Source organism: Corapipo altera, unplaced genomic scaffold, assembly GCF_003945725.1.
Source record: "Corapipo altera isolate COAL_440 unplaced genomic scaffold, ASM394572v1 69, whole genome shotgun sequence".
Taxonomy (NCBI): Eukaryota; Metazoa; Chordata; class Aves; order Passeriformes; family Pipridae; genus Corapipo; species Corapipo altera.
In genome coordinates, this window is record NW_020884908.1 from 7800497 (window position 1) to 7821892 (window position 21396).

A 21396-nucleotide genomic window follows, 5' to 3' on the forward strand; every position below is an offset into this window, starting at 1 on the left:
ACAGTAATTTCACTTGGTAGGTTGGAGCAAAGGTTACCAGTTGCATATAATTATGATAAATTAATATTGTTTTGTTATGGTGGACTGTTACGCTAGTTAGCAGATTTCCCTGACAAACCAAAAATTAATGTTTTTAGGGCAGTTTGTAGCAATCAAAAGAAGGATTTTTTCAGTGTCTTGACCAAATGTGAACTCAGACTCTAATTTCAGAAGATACCTGTTAGAAGTTTTTCACTCAGCTGTTCTCTTTACTTCTTTTTATTTTGGGAACTTTTTATTCCTCAAAGATAGCTTTATATTTGGCATTCTTCCTGAACGTGCTATGCTGCCACACCACAAATGTGTCCGCATGCTCTATTTTTACATAGAGCTTTTAAGACAGCTGCTGCTCTCACTGGTGTTTGGAGTGGAACATAGATGCCCAGGCCCTGCTGTGGTTGATGTAATAATGTGAGCACATCCTGTGACTGCCCTGCCTTTCAGTTATCATCTCAGCAGCCACAGTAACTTTCCTCCATCAGCCTACAGGGACTTTGTGTGGTAGGAGGGTGTAATTCTTTGATCTGTGCTGCTTTTTCCTCAGAACCTCTGAATCCTACGCTCTATTAAAACCTCCTCACCTCGAATGTTAAGGCTGTATTCTGTGTTGTGATTTCAAAGTCAGAGATTCACAGAAATTAGGATTGGAAGGAACTGCAGGAATTCCTCTAATCTTTGCATTAATGCAGTGCAGGGCCAGCTAAATCTATTATCCTTCACAGCTAAAAAGTATAGGGGAGCTTTATTGGAAAGTACAGGCATAGATCTTGAGATCTGTAATTGCAAACTTCGTCATGCTCCTGTATTCTTAGACCACTGCAGCTACAGCTACAGTATTGTGATGTTATTTGTGGCAGATGATCCTGAAGACCCCTTAGGTCTGGAGGTGCCCAAAGCAATCTGTTCTGCTGCTTGTTCAGAACACTCGGTGAAACTTAGCTCCTGGGGATATCATAACTGCTGCTGCAACATTGACCTTTGCCAGCAGGTACACGAAGCTTATTTTGTGCAGTTAAGGTGGGAAGGTGATACATTTTGGGTACCACTCACTTTTACAGACAGTGATAAATACTTACAGTGGTAACTGTAGAAAGGTATTTAATGCAAGGAGAGAAAACGTCACCATAAATCATTGTGACTTTGCTGGTTTGAGTTAATCCTGTTCTCATAGGTCGACTGGGAATCTGGTCTTGTGTGCATGACTGTCGGATGAATGAGAATCACAGTCCTCACAAATAAGGTGTTTTTTTCCCAAAGATACAGGGTTTTAATTTTATAAGAGGTCACCTTTTGTTTCAAAACCTTCCGTTTCCAGCAGAACTACTTCAGAAATGGGCTTATCTTGGATGCAATGTTTTGTCGATGTTGTGCTTGTAGAGAGAGCTCTGATGATGGAGGTCATACCAGTTCCCTGTGTTTTGCTGTTCCCCAGATTAATACAGTGTACTCTGCACAGAACATGCAGGGACTGTGTATATCATGCTAATAGACAGTGTTTGCAAAAGTTATAATTCACATAGGCAGTTACAGCAATGAATTAGTGCTTTTGGCATTTGGGAAAGAAAGCCTATTTAAAATCCAGCTGCTTGCCAGCTGTGGCTATTCATAGCAATTATTACACTGGCCAATATTTTCACTCCATCTTTTCATTTAAAAGGTGTAATGAATGATTTTATTGCCATCTTAAAAGTCTATTTATAATCCATTCATCTTGTGATAAACGTGTGTATCTGATTCTCGACCTCTATTTAATACTGTACAGAGCAGTCTTGCTTAGTTTAAAGTTTTCTTAGCACAAATGTGAGACAATCACATTTTTTATCAGCTTGAGTGACCTTAACTGTTACTCCTGTACTTCTAAAGTATGAGTTTTAATGAGTATTTAATATATAATTGTTGTTAGGATTTTTTTCCTCTGTATTTTAGTCATCGCTACCTTTCACTTCTCTTTGGTAGCAGTATCTAGGTAATGACTGGGAATGCTTGAAGGCTTTGCAATACAGGCAGAATCTTGCAAATTCATTCTCCAAGACCCCTACTGCAGTTTTTGATGCCCATGTGCATAAAGTAAGGCATCAGATGGCCATATGGTCAAGATGCTGTTGCTTTAAACCTGCTCACTCTTGCAGCTGACATGGTAGTGACTGCTTGACTTCAGCAACACTATATTTGTCAGCTTGTATTCTGATCTGTCCTGCTGCAGCACTGTTGTTAACAGTGCTTGAATTAGCCCAGAGCTAGTGATGGAAACAGTCTCACAGTCATTGCCGTGCTGCTGGCAAGCCCGGAGCCTAATCAAAGGAGCAGCAGAGGCTTAAATGTCTTAGGTGGACGAGGAGGGGGCTTTAGATCTTGACACTTGGTTGGGGCACTGAGCATTAAACTTTCAGGTATTTTATGTTCACCTATTGGCTATGATTGCTCTTCCTGACTCCCCTGTCCCAACTTCACCCTCAGAAATTGGGAAATTTGGCCATGTGACCTTGCTGTTCTAAGATGGTCAAATTCTTGATGGGCTGTACCTGTATTTTTCACCCCATACTCTTCCATGCTGACCCTACTGTCCTCAGGTTTTCATAAAAATTGGTGTTCTGTCGAACCCCTCTAGGAAAAACAGTCAAGATATATTCCAAAAAAACCAAACCAGAGACGTCCCTGTCCTGAGACCTGGCAACCATGGTACAAGCCCATGGTCTGTTACTGGGTACCGTATTTCCCGAGCTACTGTGCAGCTCTGTGTGGGCACTGTGGGAAACCTGCTGGAGCAGGAGCTCTATTTTTTTTATGTAATTCCTCCTTTGGAAGGGCTACCTATATCAGAAGCCCAACCTCCAAGCCTGGGTGTCCAAAAGGAGGGCTAGAGCAATTCCCCTCCAGGGATGGCTGAACTGTGGGATTTTGGACATTGCCCTTGCTCCAACTAAAGGCTGTAGGACCTGGCCAGTGGGAGATTATGTCTAAGAACACTAGCTCTGATTTTTAAAAGCTCCTTTTTAATAACTGCCTACCTAAGTAGGAAGAGAATTGCATGCATACACAAGCAGTAATTGAAGGGACAATAGAAAAATGAAGCTAAACAATTTATGACAGGGAAGGTTTGAGGTATAGGAAATGGATTTTAATCAGAAAGCCAAAAATATATCTGTGTAGGGGCACACATTTCTTAGGTCAGTGGGTAAGAATGAAAGCTGATCTGACAACTTTAGCATTTGTATGCACTAGAAGATCTAGAAAAAAAATGGGATATATCCATTTTTGCTTTCTTTACTCCCCGATTTCTTCAACAGACCATTCATTATATGAATGTGAAGCACAGACATCTTCTGAGGCACCAAAATTCAAAGAATATTGCTCTTACTTGCTGCTTAATATTTTCTTTGTCTGGAAACTTATTCTACCACCAAGGAAAAGTACCAATCCAGGAATATCAGGTCTTAAGAAATGAGGAACATATATGCCTATGTCTCTGGAGTCTTGATGACTTCATTTCCCTGAGGAACCTAAGGGCAAGCAGTGTATCAGCACTGACCCTCAAATCACCTCACTTTCCTGTGAAACTCCTGATAGAACCTGGACTTTCTATTCCAACTCTTTGCATATCTGGCTCCCACCATATTGATCTTACCTTTAGCTTCTTTCTTCCCTTGCTTGCTGGATGTCACATTTACTGTTGTGACATATTTGGTAGAGTAAGTTTCAAGCTTTCCAAAATGTTGACATAACTGTGCTCAATAGATTTGTTTTATCTATTGCTAGATAGGAAGAGGAGAAATAGCCTGCTAAAGGTAGCTTTAGGGATAAAAAACTGAGAAAGTAAAAGAGAATTAATTGCATATGACTTAGCAAAGAACTAATGCATTGGAAAAAGAGGTGCAAATACTTGTGTGTGTGAATACTACTAACACAAATAACAGATGCTTGAGTTCCTACAGGGTTGAAGTCATTAACTACATGGAGAGTTACTTGCACAGTTACTTATCACTCCTTCTGCAGTTCTTTTTTCAGTCCTTCTATGTCCTTGATGAGTTTAGATTCCATCCTGTAAAGGCTTATGTACCCACTTAATTGTGGTAATAAGTGTGAGAGTTGCTTGCTTTCAGCTGAGCATGCACACTAATCTGCAGAGCATCAAGAGTAGTGGGATATACATGTACTGTGCATTCTAGAGTTGGTTAAAATGCAGAAATAAACATTGATTAGTATACCATTCAATAATTTTTCATTCTCCTTATACTGTCTTTCAAAAATACACACATTACCCTCTGTTCAAAACTGGTTCCCAATATGAATGCTATTTGTTGTCTTGAACTGAGATTGTCTAGCCTCATTTAACAACCTTTTCAGAAAACTTGATGTAAGCTTTTATTTATTAATTGTTCTGTATTTTCTAAAGAGTTTCAAAGCTGTTACCTAATTTTATGGATTTCCAATTTAGGGACACTTACAGGATTTGATTTTTGCAGAAAATCTGGGTCTTGAGGGCTAGTTAACATGGCTAAAATTCCAAATCCTCCAGACAACGAAATACTTTAATGCAGATTTCATCTCTCTGTGATATTTTTGTCCCAAGGTCCTGTCCAGTACTTAGAAATTTGATCATAGGATCTAGGAATAATATAGTTTGGATGGACCTTTGCACCTTGGAAAGTTTTGCCAGTAATTGTTGTAAAATGACTCTAAGAGTTAGGAATATGTTTTTACTCTCTGATATGTAAAACAGACCATGAAATTAATATTCAGACACAGTAGAGTAGTTCTTTTCATTACTTAAATGGGCTTAATTGGAGTTACAGCAAATTTAGAAGGCATACTAGCAGCACTATATAAATTAGGTATGCATTCCTATGAATAATACAGCCATTATCCAATTCCCCTTCTTCCTAATTTCATTCTCCTCCTTAAAAGAAGTTAAAGTTTTTGTCACCTACTTAATACAAATTATATTTTTCTCTTAGGAAAGAAATAATAGAAGAATAAATGGTGCCAAACTATAAGACAACAGGAAAGTCACTAAGAACAGCAGTGAAAACTTTTTTGTCTTTTGTGGTAAAATATGCCTTGAATTTGACTGTGGTTTCAGCATGACAAGGAACTGTAATGTACTATGACCTGCTACATTTAGCAGACAATAGCAAAATTTGGAGTCAGCAATAAAACCTTTTTCTTGATCTTTCTGTCCATGCTTGCATCTACTTTGTGACTGAACAAGATACATCCGAATATACCTCTTATATGCATCCATTGGATAAATACTTTCTGAAGTAGTGACACAACTCCCATAACACTACATATACTAAAGTATTCCTCTCTGTCTGTCAGTGATGTATACATGGTGGGTTGATCTCTGTTAGTAACTTTGAGAGAAAGGGGATATGCCCTTAAGGTCAGCTAAAATTTTCCAGTTGGATGCAAGTGAAGTGATTTCATAAGTTTTGCTCGATTAGCAACAGCAGACGGAAACCCCAGGCAGCAGTCTAGGTGATGGGGTGACTTTCGGGTGGATATGCCTCTGAACTAAACAGTGGCGTACTTCTAGCAGCTGTTTGCTTAGGTTGTGTTTTTAATAGATGATCCCTGAGTGGAGTGGTACTTATTTTCCATGAAAAAACCCCCTATTTTTCAGACTTTAGAAGGCCCATCAAAATGTTCCATTTCCTCTTAGCCTTCATCAAAAGACTGAAACAATTCTATTAAAATAGGAATTTTCTCTTAAACTTTCATTATTTAAAAAATTCTTTTTGAAAAAGAGGTGTCTGGAGCAACAAGGCAATATAACTTTTAAGCTGTCTTTACTCTTTTATCCAGCTTCTCGAGAAGCAGGGGAAGATTTTTAGGACCCAAATGAGAATTAGGTTTGCAAAGCCTCTCAGCTTTCACTGGAACTTGAATGTTTCTGTCTTTGAACCTTTTAAATATCCTCTCATAACAAAGGTGCTGAGTAAGCATGTTCTTTCAGCTTGATTGAGGGCCAGATTTTAGGGTCAGAGTTATTTTTTAATGCCTGTTTTAGTATTTTTGGTACTTTCCACTCTCACAGTTATTCAGAAGTGTGCATGAAATGGAAATGTCTTTGAATATTTATCTTACTTCCCTTTCTATTACTTGCCATGCTTTTTATAGGCTTAATTTTTCTTCAGTATTTATGATACATTCTGTCTAACTTCAATTCTGAGTAGCAGTTGTAACTGAGACTTAATGAAGTTTTTTGATGGTGAATATAGATGCGTTCAAATAAAACCTTTTATTATAACATTCCCAAACTAGCTAGTGGTATTAATTGTGCTGTTAGCGATTCAAACAGCGAACTGAATTTTTAGTTTGTATAGCCTTACAATAAGACCAAAGTAAATAGAAAAGAAATTAATAAATTACCTGAAGTATCACCTCATGGCTTCTTTAGCAACAACTTTGTTTTCTTTCCTATATGTAATTGAACTTGTTTATACATATGCTTTCCTGTATACACTTGAAATTGTTCACAAATATTTTAATGAATTTTTCTAAGCATTTCCTTGATCATAGAGTTTTTCTAAGCAGTTGATTGTAAGTAATTGGCAATCAAAATGCAAACTGTGCTGATTCATTTTTATTAGACACATCACTTAGAGCAAGGTATTGTTTGTCTCCCCAGATGGAGGTTCCAGTTCAGGAAAATATTAAAACAGAGATTTCAAAGGGACTTCATAAAATGCTTGAAGGTAAGTATGTTCCTCAGCACTTTACTGAGTCCAGAGTATAATGAGAGTAGTTCTTTAAAGCAAATTTCTGCTAGTTGTGTTTATGAGTTTACCATACACCTTCTGTCTATGTTCTCCGATGTTAAATTAAAACTTGCTGCTTCCATAATGCCCTTGCCAGGAAATTCACTTGCCAAAAGTATCCATAGAGAGGGAGCAGAAAATTAATATGAATGCAACCACAGCAAATGCTGGTTTTATTTGAGTGAACAGTCAGGGTAGTAGAAGGTGCAATTCCAGTTCTAGTTACAGTCTAAACAATGTATGTCATCCATGAAACTACAGGATTTAAAATAAAGGCCTTTAGGCCTTTTTATGTACATTATCTAGCTACTCGAATATGGACAGCATTTGATAACTCTTTGTTTTTTTCTCCCCTATTTATAGTCATACAAGACAAGTAGATGTTTATACTTTCAGGTTTTTCTCCTTCCCATCATAACAAGAAATTTTAAAAAGCAATAGGATTTAAAAAGCAATTATATACACACATATTGACAGATATGACCATCTTCCTTCCATGCTGCCTGGTTTTGTCATGTAATTTAAGGAATGTAATCCACAGCTCTGACAATGACATTTATCATGTAACCTTGAAAGACAGTTTGTCATACAGAGGGGCTCAGACCTCATTAAAATCTCATTCCCAGCCAGCATCTGGTGATGGAGGACTTGGTACAGGTACAGAAAGTTCATTGTAGGGTCAGAGCTAGAGGATGGGGATGAAATTTCTTCTGACATCTGCCAGGGGATAGATCTTCTGTGTAGGGTGTTGTCAAAAGACAAGGGCATGTGGTAGACCTTTTTGATTGGACAGCAGAGGGTAGGATCTGCTGCTTTTAGATTTCTAGCCAGTGGATTGGCAGTTCAAGGTACCATCTCCAACTGAATGTGACAGTGACTTACTTCACTCCTGTAAAGCAACTTCATTTAGAATATTTCTAAAATTGCTGTAATTTCAAGGATTGCACATGCACACATTGTTTCAGTGAGCTTTAATATAATTGATATAATGTATTTACCTATATTAGTAAATCTAGTTTTATTTTTAACTGTGTTCAGAGTTATCACCTGACAGCTAATTTTTTGCTACAGAATGTCTGGTTATTATGTGTATAGTGTGTGAAAGATACATATTTTCATAATAGCTGGAGTCATAGTTACAGTAGTTTGAAGTTTCTCTTGAAATTCTAATCAACAAACTGTTCTTAATTTAGATGAAGCAAGCATATCAAACACAAATATTAACCATTATATCTTTAAGTGATATTTTAATGTAATAACAAGAGATTTGGAAATAAATCACCAAAGCTATAAAACTCATATATGCATGTCCCATGCTGATCGTAACACAACTTGTTTACTAAGGAAGAGGAAGTCTTGCTTACATGGCAGAAAGCAAGGGGAAAAGAGTTTCTCTTTGTCATTTACCAGGTATGTCCATGTGGACTTTATAAGCACAAACACATTAAGTATATCAAAATACTAAGTTTGCTTTCCAGTCAATGGTACCTGGTAGGAGTACAAGGGTAGATTTTGATTCATCATATAAAAAACTTCAGACATATGTTCTTCAGTGCAAAGCATTGTGGTTAGGTACACAACTGGTGTCATTGGTAAAGAATAGCTAGATACAGATGGATGTGAATCAGTACAAGGACTTTATAACTCATTCTCTGCAAGAACATGAAGAAGGAGGAAAAACCAGTGAGAGTGCCAGTAGTTTGCTGCTAGGAGAAGACTGGGAGGCAGTGGTCTGGGCTCTCAGTTCTGCTACTGATCTGCTGCACATAGTTAGACACATCATTTTCTCTTTCATTTTGTTAACTCAACTACAGCTTCTCAGGGTCACTATGAGGCAGTAAGCTCAGCTGGTCATGTGGGGATGCCTTCCTAAATAGAAACTGAGGAAAGCAACCTTCTGCTGCAGTGTGGGGTAGGTGAAAGTTAATTTATGCTGGTACCCTCTGTTTTCTGCTTCATCCTCCTGTGAATAGTAGGAATAGAAACAGCATTGATTCTTCATGGGTGTTCCAGCTTCAGTAATAAAGTGGTTCTGAACAACAGTTTTCAGTCCTGAGGGTAGGTAAGTTTTATTCATTTTTTTTTTGCCCACAGCCTGTATTCTTATGTCCTGGCAATGGTTACAGCTGGCTATCCATCACAGCAGAGTAACCAGACCTTTACTCCTGTCAGTAAAATCTGTGTACCTCTGGGGTGGCGCATGAGTGTTACCAGCCTACTGCAAGCCCACCTCCCCATCTGGCTGTCCTGCCTAGCTCTGTCTGCATCTATTTAGACCTCCTGGTGTGCTGTGTGTTTTAAACTATGATGTGTTTAAAAAATAGTCATATGTGTTAAGAAAATAAACTTTTAATGAGGATGGGTTTTTTTGAGGGGTGAAGGGGACAGAGGAAAAGGGGAGAGTGGAGGAGGGTCACAAAGAGGAAGTGTTTGAAGGTGGACCTGCAAAGTTTAAGTTAAAAGCTTTGTAGGACTTCATATGTACTGGGACAAGACTTCCCCTGAAAATAGCAGGGACTTAAGGAGCACAGTGTCCCTTGGATGTCCATCCCTTTAAACATGGTTTCAAAGGCTACTGGACACAAGCCAAGCAGTCTGCAGTCCTTGTTTGCTAATAGTTGGTGCTTGAGGGATTGTTAATCTTTCCTGTGGTTTTCACACATAGCAGTTTGTGACAGAAGGGCACAGATCCTCCAAATGGTGTCTTTTGGGATCTCAGTAGCTGTTATGTCACAGTAGTCCAGAGCTCAGTATGGGCTTATTTCTCCTGGGAGCATTTACAGACTGAATTTGTAAGCCTGCGTTCACTGTTGTTTCTGTGCTTCTGCTTTTTGTATACCAGTATAACGCTGACCCAGGAGTTCGTGGCATGATGACATGTACTAAACCTTCAAACAACATAATACACTCAGCAACTCTAGAAAGTGGTTGTTCAGCAGCAGCAAATGAAACTGGTTAGCTGGTGGCTCATTTACACACACACAAATTGTCATTGCATAAATTGCCATTATCTCTGAAAACCTGTCAACTTGCCCAGCAAATGGCTCTTGCAGAGGGCTTGGAGGGCCATCAAATTCAGCCTTAGACAGCTTTTTTGACTCACCTCCCTTGGATCAACAGCAGGAGGGCTTTCAGGGCATTCGCGAGCTGCGAAAGGGCAAGGGTTATTCTGAAGGATAAACAGGGTAATAAGTGACTCAGTCAACCAGTAGAGGAGGAAGACCACATTTGCAATAGTGTGGCTACAATATACAGAAGTTATACCACGGTAAATTGGTGTGAGACCTTTTTCCCCTTCATACCGTGCCCTGCTGCCTCAAACTTCTTCCTCAGCCATGAAGGAGCTGGCCCACAGCTCAAGGTCACCCCTCCATGTCACTCAGCCCTTTCACTCAGTGACAGTGAGACTGGTATTTAGGTGAGATTGGCTCTAACCTGTGAAATACGCACAAGTAGTCTCTATTAGGGTATTAACCCAACTGACCAGGTGGTAAAAAGCTCCATATTACAGTGAATAGCCTGAGAAGAGACTAATTTGTTTGACTCTCTAGCTGGGGAGAGAAATGACAAGTAAAAGGAAGGCTTTCTCTACACCAGGTATAATTAAGCAACATGCAGCTTGTTGCTTCAGGATGCTATGGAATTGTCATTAGAGAAATTTGTTGTCATTATGTGACCAGCAAAAAGTGCAGTCCCCATATAACCTCTGACTGAGGAGATTTTTTAAACTGTGCATGACCATTATTAAGAGAAATCTCTCCTAAACATGATGAGTAGCCCCATTTACATTCCTAATCATCAGTACTGTCTGTTGTTAGAGATGGTATCCTCGGTTAGAATGCTTGGTCTAAATCTATATAGTTCCTTCCATACTTTTAACCATTTTTTTAATCCATCTGTGAATTAAGACATGGATTGTACAGCTTGGTGCTTTGAAGCTTAAACCTAACAGTACAGAACTCTCTAATGGGTCTAAATTCTCAGCCTGTAGATTGGCTGTAGGCTTATTGGTGAGGGGTCAGTCAAGTGATTTAAAGTAAATCATCCTAGAACTGTCTTCTCTGATCTCTAAAGCGTATATCCTGTTGCTGTTGCAGCAGGATCTTCACGTGAAAACGAAAACAGAATTTCATCTTAAGCTTTAGTTCTCCCAGAGTACTTTAAAGCAGATGTGATTTTATATTCACAACACAAAAACCTGAGCCATTCAGTATTTCACTTGAGCATGTCATTTATTTTCAATCTCCCTCTGAGTAGCGAAAGGAACTATGATAATAAATGAAAACATAAATTCCCTTGAATTGCTGTCCTTTTGCTTTTTATATTGCTGCTGAGATTTTTGTTAGCCCTGGTTTCTCTTCCTGACCAACTTTGAGTCTATTCAGTGATGTTCCTTAATGGTTCCAGTTGGTGTTCAGAAGAGGAGAAAATCCTCTCTCAAATCCAAGGGGTTGATGAGACTCTGAATCAGAATTTTTTCGAAACTAGGTGTACTTCAGATTCAATATGATATTTCTGACCAGAGCCAACAAGAGAAAGGAAGCCCTTCTACACAGCTAGTTGTCATTCTTGCCCACAGTTGCCAGGTCTAAAGACCTGCTTACTGTAATTTGGAACAGGAACCTGAACGTTTTTTTTTAAACTTTATTACTGTCTGTCTTGCTGGGTTTCTTCTTCATGGACACAGTGGGTACTTAAGCATTGATGGGGGCAGAGTGACTGTTTCAATGACTTGTGGGCATTCAGCAGGACTGCTTTCAGCTGCGTTTGGAGTTCTATTTCCGAAGAAGTTTTTCTACTTTGTCTTTCATATCCCAGGAAACTGCTTTGGTTATTCTGGAAAAACATGTTCAGCTTGCATGCTGCTTCAGAATTTTTCCATGAAAGTTCTTGATATCCTCCTCTTTGTGGAAGAGAACTAAATGTCAGTCTGAGTGTTTGTGATGAAATACAGTTTTTGTTTTCCAGACAGACCTGCCAGTAACATATAAATGCTGGCAGCACGAAGCAACTGTTGTGACACAGCCTGTCAGGAAAGAAAATCTGGGCCTTGGGCTTTCACCACTTTGGGCTCCTGGTGACAGGTGTCCAAGTGGCTGCTGCCTGACTAGTCTGCTTGTATCCATAAAACCTCACACCACTAAGTCACAGCAAAGAGATTTGACATCCAGTGAGTACCTGTAACAAGACTAATACAGAGAAAAGGCCTTTCAGATATGATCAGATGCTGTTACGTCTCTCTTTGTTTTACCAGTGCTGTTCTGGTGAGCAGGGTTTTATCCTAGACAATGCAAATGTTGTTGTCATAGCTGTTAGTGCTACTATGAGAAGGAAGAGCCAACCTTAAATACTCAGTGCCTGGCTCTTTCAGTGGGCAGTGTGCAGCTGAAAATTTTGGTTTTAATGTCCTTTAATGCAATAACAGACCCCTATTTAGTTGTAGGTACTGAATGAGCAAGCTTTACTACTGATAGAGAAGTGCTTCTAATAACTGCCAACAATGTTACGTGTCTGTAATCCACATTATGGCAGGCAAGGTAAAGAGGTTTGTGCCATTGCTCATGAGACAAGAGGGAAATGATGATTTTAGTAGAGTGTTTTTTGGGGGGAAGCTGTGTTAATATATAATTTTTTGGCTAAATGACTGTCCTCTTGCCATTTGAACTGCACAAAGTGAATCAAATGACTGTGTGGTGTCCTTACCCTGCAAAGCTGAGTCAATCATGTTGAGTGCGAGCAGCGTGAGTCTTTGCAAGTCTTAGGAGATACACTAGAAGTGTTTAGGGTAAAAGGTCGTATTATGAAGTAAGGGATGGAGCTGCATGCTCTTTATTTCTTAGCTGAAGTTTCTGAAATGTTTTTCCTGGTACCTGATACTTTTCATACAACTGAGAAGCCCCTTGAGGAACAGCTCACAGTTGCAAATTCTGCTTACAAATTTTAATTAATCTTTTTTCAATAGATACTGATTTCTACTAGGTCAACATATACTTAGCGAAGAGGCCTCTATGCAGTCTGCTAGTACTTTTGCAGTACTTTTGATTAAGCATGTAATTTCAATTACTGTCAATATGGCTTTATCCAAAAGCTCTTTTTAGTGTTTATTTTTTTTCGGCTTACAGATGCCAGCAAAGTAGCATTGGTGTTTTTGTACCTCACAATATAAGCTACAGAAAAGTACAACCATAAAAAAGCAGAGAAACAGCAATATGTATACTGAGGGCTAGATTTAAGACAGGAAAGTATCTACATATCCTATAGCCATGTAAATCCTGCTCAGTGTCTGAGCCAAACTCTCTAAGTCTTTTAAAAAGCCATTGGCTCCTCAAGGCCAGACTTCCAGTAGTATTTGTAAGAGAGTGTTGGTGGACTGTGAACTTTGGTCATTTCAGCACTAGGCACTTCAAGATACAGATATCTAGCTAGACAGATTTTCTGAGGATTTTCATAATATTAGGTACTTTGGCATTTTTCAAAATTCTACTACTGTCTGTATCTGCATCTTTAAACCCTTAAATACTTCCATAAATCCAGACCTAACATATTTAGGCTGCATCTGAGTGTTAGACTTTAACATTAAAATTTTCTCAGTGAAATTAAACAAATGTCCTACTTCTCAGAAGTCTGCAAGAGTTATTCAGAACTTCTGAAGGTCAGACTATGATTACTAATGTGTTTAACTCACTGAGGTTTGTTACTAAGTTTATCTGTGATAAAACTTGCTTTGTGGTGCTACTGTTTACTAAGACAGTAGGAATGGTAAGGCACAGTTCATAGAGCAGTCCTGGTTTCTCCTCGTGGGAGAGTGCTACATGGCATTGTTCAGAGGCTGGACAATCACGACTCTTTCCTCAGCACTGAGCAGGAAGGGTGGCCTAGACACCTACCCTGAGCAACAGGTTTAGAGTAGTGGGTTTTAGAGAGGAGGAAGCTTCTCCACATGTGCCCTAAGCATGATGGTGATGGGAAACAGATGAACACTGTGCTGCCAAGAACATGGATCGCTGTACGCAGCTTCTTCCCGAACTGTCTGTCGCAGAAAGTATGCAGAGGCACCAAATCTGGGCTGACCAAGCAGCTTGGCTTCTGGTAATCACCTCTGTACTCTCCTGGTTTCACAGGTCAGGTCCTAGTTTCACTGCAGCTGAGCCGAGTCAACTAACCGCTGCCTCGACCCTACTGCTGAATAAATGGCTTGTGAGTTTGTTTTTCTTTTCCCCTCTTTTTGTCTTTTTTCTTATTTGGTGCTCTGAGACAGTCCTGTCAGCACAAAGAAGCATACAAGGACATGCTGCTATGGGGAGAGGACAAATATGAGGGTCTGACTGTGGCTGCCAGTAATTAGGACAATTTGTGCTGCTTGGCTTCAGTTTACATAGTTACAGCATGAGATTTAGCTCTGCACAGGTACCACAGGTTGCTGATGGCATGGAGGTGCAATGGGCCTGAATCATACATTCAAGAAGAGGGCAGGGAATGGGCCCATGTGTTCAGGATTCTTTAGTCTCTGCCCACTTCCCACTTTGCAGGCATCAGCTGAGGATGACTACAAGACTAGGATGTATTTATGTATTATGGTGATAAAGAGGAATGACACTTTGGGGTGTGTTGAACTTCTGGAAAAAAAATATGTGACTTTGCTTCTTCCTGATAATGTGAGTGTGTTGATAAGCCCCAGGGGATCATACCATTCTCTGATAGCAGCATCCAAGATCCTTCCTCTGCTCTAAAGGCATTTCATTTCAGGGATATAAGGACAGTAATAAAAACTTCCTCCCCACCCTCCTCCAAAAGCAATTCCTCAGCTCACAGGTGTCTGTCCAAAACTACTTCGGTAATACTCCAGTATTCAGCCCAATAAAAATTTTGTCAAGAAAACATAAAGTTTCTGTCAGATATTTTCCATTAAAAATCATTTTTATAGCAGCAGGCTGTAACAAGCACACAGCTATGGAGTGAAAGTGTAAAATGATGAGAAATCTGGACAGTGTTATCATCAAATGGGGACTCAGTGGCAGACCACTTAGAATGCCTCCAGTGTATGAAGCGTGACAACCAGAATATTTTTCACCACAGATTATAATGTAAGAAATTTATTACAGATCTCAAAGGGGAATGACCCACACCACAGATTCTGTTCCTTTTCCCCAGATATATTACTCAGATAATATAAAGTCATAACTCCTTGTAAATTATTTGTGAGCCTCTCCCACTTTAGATTAAAAAACATTTCTGCTGGATACTTGCAGGGTTAATATCTGTAGCCTTGTGTTTGATTTGCTGAAAGGCACCATTATTTCTGTAGTCAATGGGAGGTGTATAGCATTGGCTTTGTCTGGTAACTACACAACTGGTTGTGATATGATCAGGAACAAGGCGTGCAACCATGACCAGAACAAGTAGATCCAATCACAGAAAGAGTAAAGCGTGATCACTGACCAAAATTAATGTCATTCATAGGAATACCTCTGTTTAATTTTTCATGATGGTTCATGTCACCAAGAGCATCATGGCATGAACCAAACTTTACATTCATCAGATTAATTCCTCATTTTTTTATCCAGAAGTCAGGAATGTTGATAATTTGCAGCATATGTGTAGCAGACAACAATGCCTGCATTACAGACAATGTATGTCAACTAGCAGTTCTATATGTGATAATGTATTCACGAAACAGCACATTATTCAAAGTGACTTAAGAATATAAGTAGTCTGAGATAGTGGTTTCCACTGTGAATGCAGAGTCTTACCACAAGTAATGAGTGAGTTACATTAAGAATTAGGAGTGCATTCTGATCTGCCAAACCTTAAGCTGTTGTAGACTAGCAAAAAATACTGGAAAAATAGCAGAATTTTACAGTCCCAAAAATGAAAATTTTATTGGCAATGCAATATTAATCATGGAAGTCCTGACCATGTGCTTCAAGGTTAAATACATTACTTGGGATAAGAAGGAGGGTTTTAATGGAATATAAATTTAGCTAAGCTTGTCTACAGCAGTATTCCTTCACTTTCCTCTGAGCATCTTGTGACTAGACATTATCAGACACAAGATAATGGACTTGAGGGCATGCTGGTCTTATCCAATATATTGTTTCTTCTGTAAACTACTTTCAAACAGGTTTGTACCTAATTTATTAATCATAGGTTATATGAAGGGGACCAGAATGAGAAGGCAGACGAACACCCCATTCATCAACATGCTCTCCTAGGGTCCCTCTTACTTTCTTATCACAAGAAAATAGCTGCAAATGTCCATCCTTTAATTTCCATGTGAGGTTTCATAGATGTACTGACTTAGCAGCTCAAGTTGGTCCAAGGGGCAATGAGTACCCTTATCCAAGCAGTGGTGCAGTAGTATCAGTGCAGTGATATCAGAGCTGAGCAATGGTTATAAGGCTTCTTGTTACCTCATCTGCAAAAGCAAGCAATGAAAATCATTGTCAGTGATGCATAGGTAAACGAAGAGTAAAACTGATAAATCGAAGCTTTCATCTCTAGCAAGGTTTTGCTTTTACTTCTGTGGCAAATCATAAGCTATAAAACCATTTGTTTGGAAAACTGAAAGAAAATGGTATATCAAAGATCTGCCCCAGAATGAAAGTTCACAGTGAGTGTCACTATAGTTCAAACCATCCCTGCTTGTGCCTTCTAGGTGGTCCAATAGCTGGTGGCTGACTGGACTCCCTTCACATCCTGTGGGTTCATTTTTGTGTGCCATCTGAACCTACCCCTTTCTGTATGCAACAGCCTATAATTTGTTGTCTCGTTCCTGGTTACAGGGCCCTGAGAACCCCACTGCTACTGAGGTGCTGGTGGAACAAAGCAATGCCTGAGTGAGGTGTGTGTTTCTGAGACTGGCACCTTGTATCAGCTCACTGACTCAAATGGTGTCCTGTGACCTAATCAGTCACAGATTTTACTGGGTTAAAAAGCAGTGCTACCCAAAACTCTTCCTGTGCATGTCTTGAAATTCTTTGCTATTCTGTCAAAGAAGAAAATAAGTATCCTAAGTGATTTGCAGTGGCAGTGAAATTAAATGAGGAAGTGATAAAGTAAGTTATGGGCAGCTGCACAGCACCTGAAACTAAACAGAATTACAGGCTCCAGGGAGGTTATCTGGTTGGAGGAGTTAGCTTGTGTTGCAGAATGTTTAGGAGAAAGTGGCTGACATTAGTCTCCTTGGCATGATTCATTTTAGAGGGATTGTGTTTGATATAGCTGTATATATTCTGTGTCAGTCTGTGCATCAGCAAACATACTTGATGCAAAATGCATGATATATGAACAATATCCAGAGGCAGAGATGTTTAACAGTGAAATAGACCAATGAATTACACAAAGTTACATTTTCCTGTGGACAACTGGAATTGTTACTGTTTTGCTAGTGAACTGTGGAAGATGGTGACAGCTTAACATGGAGGTACTTTTTACCTGAGGAAAGTTTGTTCATTTTTATTGGAAAGAATGGACGTGAATCAGAAGGGGGTAAAATGGATGTAGTCTGTATCCCTAAAGCTATCTTCATCTCATAGTGAAGAAGAGAGGAGAAATTGAGTAGGAGTGCTACAGAACTCCCAGCAAGAGGAGTCTATTTAATAGAGTTCCTCCTAGATATTATCTAAAGCCTAATGTAGTCATATGTGAGGACATGTCTCTAACAGGTCAGCTGTCGGGGCAGGCCAACAAATCAGTTGTTAAGAAAGAGAGAAACAGCTCTGAGATAATCAAAGTACAAGAAGTTGGAGTACAATCATTCTTTTATCACTGATGTCCTTTACAATTGTCTAGGTGAGTTTAGTTGAACAAGACATTTCTCCTGGCTTTGCCAGGGCCCATCCACAAAGATACAGCACTCCAGCACACTCCCTGCAATCAGGTCAGGACATGAGAGGAGTCAGAAAAGTTTCTATACCATCGTGCTTGCTTAAAATTGTTTTGCACGGACATTAGACCAGAGCTAACATTCAAGTCATAAGCATAGGACATAAACATCCATCTGTACTTTTGGCAGTCCACTTACCGACAAAAGTGGGATTAGACCTCAAACTAGAAAGAAATATTTTCGTACCCTCTTCCAGAGGAAGGTTTGAACAAAAACGTTTACATTTACTGTAATATATTTTGTTTGATTTTACTCTGATCTATTGATGATTTAATCACTTGAACTTCTTGATTTATTGATTTGATTTTACTCATGACCTTGATGTCATCACCACACTGTTCTATCTTTAATTGCCTTGGTGAAATTGCAGTATATTAGCTCACTGATGTGCTAATTTAAGTGCCTCTTTGCTTGCTCATCCTCTTCAAGAAAACTCATTTTAAAAAGTCAACATAACAGGTTCATCTGACAAATTTTGCAGCGTGGACATTGCATTCAGTGGGTACAAATAACCTTCAGTGAAGAAGATTCCAAGTCAGTGGTTTCTGAGACCAACTTACTATCCAAGTGTTTTGACCTGACCTACTAAGAGGAAAAAGCATATCTGTACCCTACATTGTACAGAAACTCTGCAGTGGGACAAGGTTCATTGTGCTCCTATAAGCAACTTAAGAAGGATAGACCTCCTATATATTGCTTCCATTATGGGCAGAGTGTCAGAAGAGAATTTGTGGGAGACATTGCATGGACCCCTGTCCTGGTTTCAGCTGGGACAGAGTTAATTTTCTTCCTAGTAGGTAGTACAGTACTCTATTTTGGGTTTAGTATAAGAATCATGTTGGTAACACACTGATGTTTTAGTTGTTGTTGAGTAGTGCTTACACTGAGTCAAGGACTTTTCAGTTTCCCATACTCTGCCCATGAGTGGGTTCACAGGAAGATGTGAGGGACCACTGCCAGGACAGCTGACCTGAACAAGCCAAAGGGATATTTCTCATCATGGAATCTCAGGTTCAACATATAAACTGGGGGAATTACCAGGAAGGTGCTGATCACTGCGGGGGGACAGGCTGGGCATTGGTCAGCTGGTAATGAGATACTGTATTGTGCATCACTTGTTTTACTCAGGTTCTTTTACTCTCCCTCTCTTTATCATTAAAATTATTATAATAATTTATTAGTAGTAGTATAGTGTGATCATGATGTTTAGTATAATATTTTATTTCAATTATTAAATTGTTCTTAACCCACAAGATTTACCTTTTCTTTCCTATTCTCCTCCCCACTGGCAGTGTGTGTGGGGGAGAGTGAGTAGACAGCTGCATGGTGCTTAGTTGCCAGCTGGTGTTAAACCATGACTAACCCCAGATTTCTTCTCCTGGAGCTACTTGACTAAAGCTATACTGCTGCTGCAACAGCAGGGTAGATGGGCCACCTGTGGGTGGCAGAACAGCCCCTCTCAGCTTGGTGCTGCTTGGAAAATGGAGGGAAGGGGGGGAAGTGGATACTGCTTGGCAGTGGAAGGCAGAAGGTGATGCTACTGAAAGGATAAAAGTACATTATACCTTAGTGGTCACTAAGGGGATCCCAAAAGCTGGACGCAATCAGCTTTACCAAGGTCCATTTTCTCAGTAACAGCTGTCTACTCCACCCATATACTGTTAATCTGACACTGCCCAGAGGTCTATACAACTTACTCTGCTTTTTAGCATAGGTATCTGAACAGACAATCCCAAAGAAGTTTTGAGACTGACGTTATGAAGCCACAAAAAGCCACTTGGTTGAATGCACAAATCCACAAAAAAAAAAGTGCACAGCCGTGTATCTGTTTTACAGTTGTATAAGCCTGCTGATATCAGCCATTTCAAATGGATGTGGGATGAGAGGCATCATTGCTCTTTCACAAACGGACACTAAGGTCACTCAAAATCAATAGCAAGTAAGAGGTAAAAAGCAACTCTTAGAGAAAATAAGGTTGAAACTGCTCCAGAATTTGAGGTTCAACCAACCACTTCTGTAGTGACTGAGTGTACAGCATTTCGGCTTGCACAGCTGTAAAAGCAGTTTTAAAAATACCTGTGTTTTGTACTCTCTTGTGTTTGCAAAGTCCCTACCCTATCATATACATCAAAGACAGAGCAACACAGCTACACAGGAGAAAGCAGTAGCTTATCCAGAAATGGGCATTGAAATCCAAAGTTCTTGTTTGAATACCAGAAGCAGTTCTCTTTGTATTTGCTAGTTCTTTGTATTTTCAACAGCAGCATGTACCACTACAAAGATTTATAGTGATGTTCTATTAATATTTGTCTTTTTCTGTATGCTCAAGTGCTTGTGTGCTTATGGGCAGCTGCTGAGGTTTTATATATATATATATTTATGAGCTCACATTTATATATAAAACATTGTCTGAATTTTTGGATTATGACTTTTAATGCTTAAGGGAAAATGCATGTGAGAAAATAGCTTTTTACTAAAATCATCATCATGGCTGGGCTTCGTGAACGAAGATTTAGGAAGGCTCCATCCACGTTTGTTACAAGCACACTGGTGGCTAATGAGGCCAATACGAGATAGACATATCCAGTTGCAAAAGGCACAGCAGAAAGTCTCCTTAGGTGGTACATTCTGCAAGACATGATTCTTTCTGCATTGTCTTTTCTCCTTGAGAGTGATCCTGTGTGCATTCTCAAAGGAGACATCAGTGTTATAGATGGTGTGTCTCCAGGCCTCCCGACTGGAGGCCAGAGTAGACCAGTTATGTTGATCAATATGGCCAAGACTGAGATGTTGTTTTAGGGAGTCCTTGTATCTTTTCTTCGGGGCTCCTCTCTTGCGGCAGCCAGTGGCAAGTTCACCATAAAGCAAGATCTTAGGGAGGCGGTGGTCCTTCATCCTGGAGAAGTGTCCTGCCCAACGCAACTGTGTTCTCAGCAACATGGTTTATGGGAAAATGCATGTGAGAAAATAGCTTTTTACTAAAATACTTGTGGAGATTATATCACTGACAGTGGCACGTTGTGCATATTTTCTGTGAAAGTTTTCCAAATCTTCTTGATTTTAATAACTTATTTTAGATTGCTTGATATTGGTGACTAGCTTTCTTGCATTATGGCACCTAAAAGTAGAAACAGTGCTACAACTAGTGTGGAGCAGGGAAGAAGGAAAAGGTTTTGCACCATATAGACTTGCCTCCTTTTTCTGTCTTAGACATTTGCCTTTTCACAACAATTTTGCTGTTGACATGCTCAGCTTGTGATCTGTGCTCATTAGAGGGCATTTTACACATGCACAGAAGGCAGACTGAGGGAGGGGGGTGGGGAGAGCCTTTGCCAGTACTTAGAATTTGAAGTTACTTCCACAAAGTGGAATTTGTGTGCAGCAGTCACTCTCCAGGCCAGATTTTGAATCTGTCACTCCAACCATAAATCATATATTCACAGGAGTGGAAAATTCAAATAGGCACCTGCTGTCTAATGGAAAAAGTTTTTCATTCCTGCTCTAAACAATAGTGTATAAGTTCAAGCTTTATTAAAGCCTTAGCAGAATTTCAGTAACTCCAAGTGGGTTAGATTTTTGTTAAACTTCATTTGAATGCTTATGCATTTTTTATGCTATATTAAGTAGGCCATTTAATGGATTTTGATTGGTAATGCAGCCTGAAGCCTCATTACTTGAAAGCTTTATAGCTACCAGAAATATGTGTTTTCA

At 39.5% G+C, this 21396-nt stretch overlaps 1 long non-coding RNA gene across 4 annotated transcripts in view; it reads left to right on the forward strand.

Annotated features, from left to right (window-relative positions):
- Positions 1-13998, forward strand: part of LOC113951660 — a 41219-nt gene extending 27221 nt beyond the window's left edge. Inside the window, exons 1-4 of one of the 4 annotated variants that reach the window (XR_003529232.1) lie at positions 477-540; positions 6671-6737; positions 12244-12337; positions 13922-13998. This is a non-coding gene — a long non-coding RNA (uncharacterized LOC113951660). Of the gene's footprint in view, positions 1-476; positions 541-6670; positions 6738-8040; positions 8205-12243; positions 12338-13921 lie in introns of those variants that run through there. The other 3 variants (XR_003529230.1, XR_003529231.1, XR_003529229.1) reach the window with 3 other exon arrangements.
- Positions 13999-21396: the final 7398 nt, after the last annotated feature.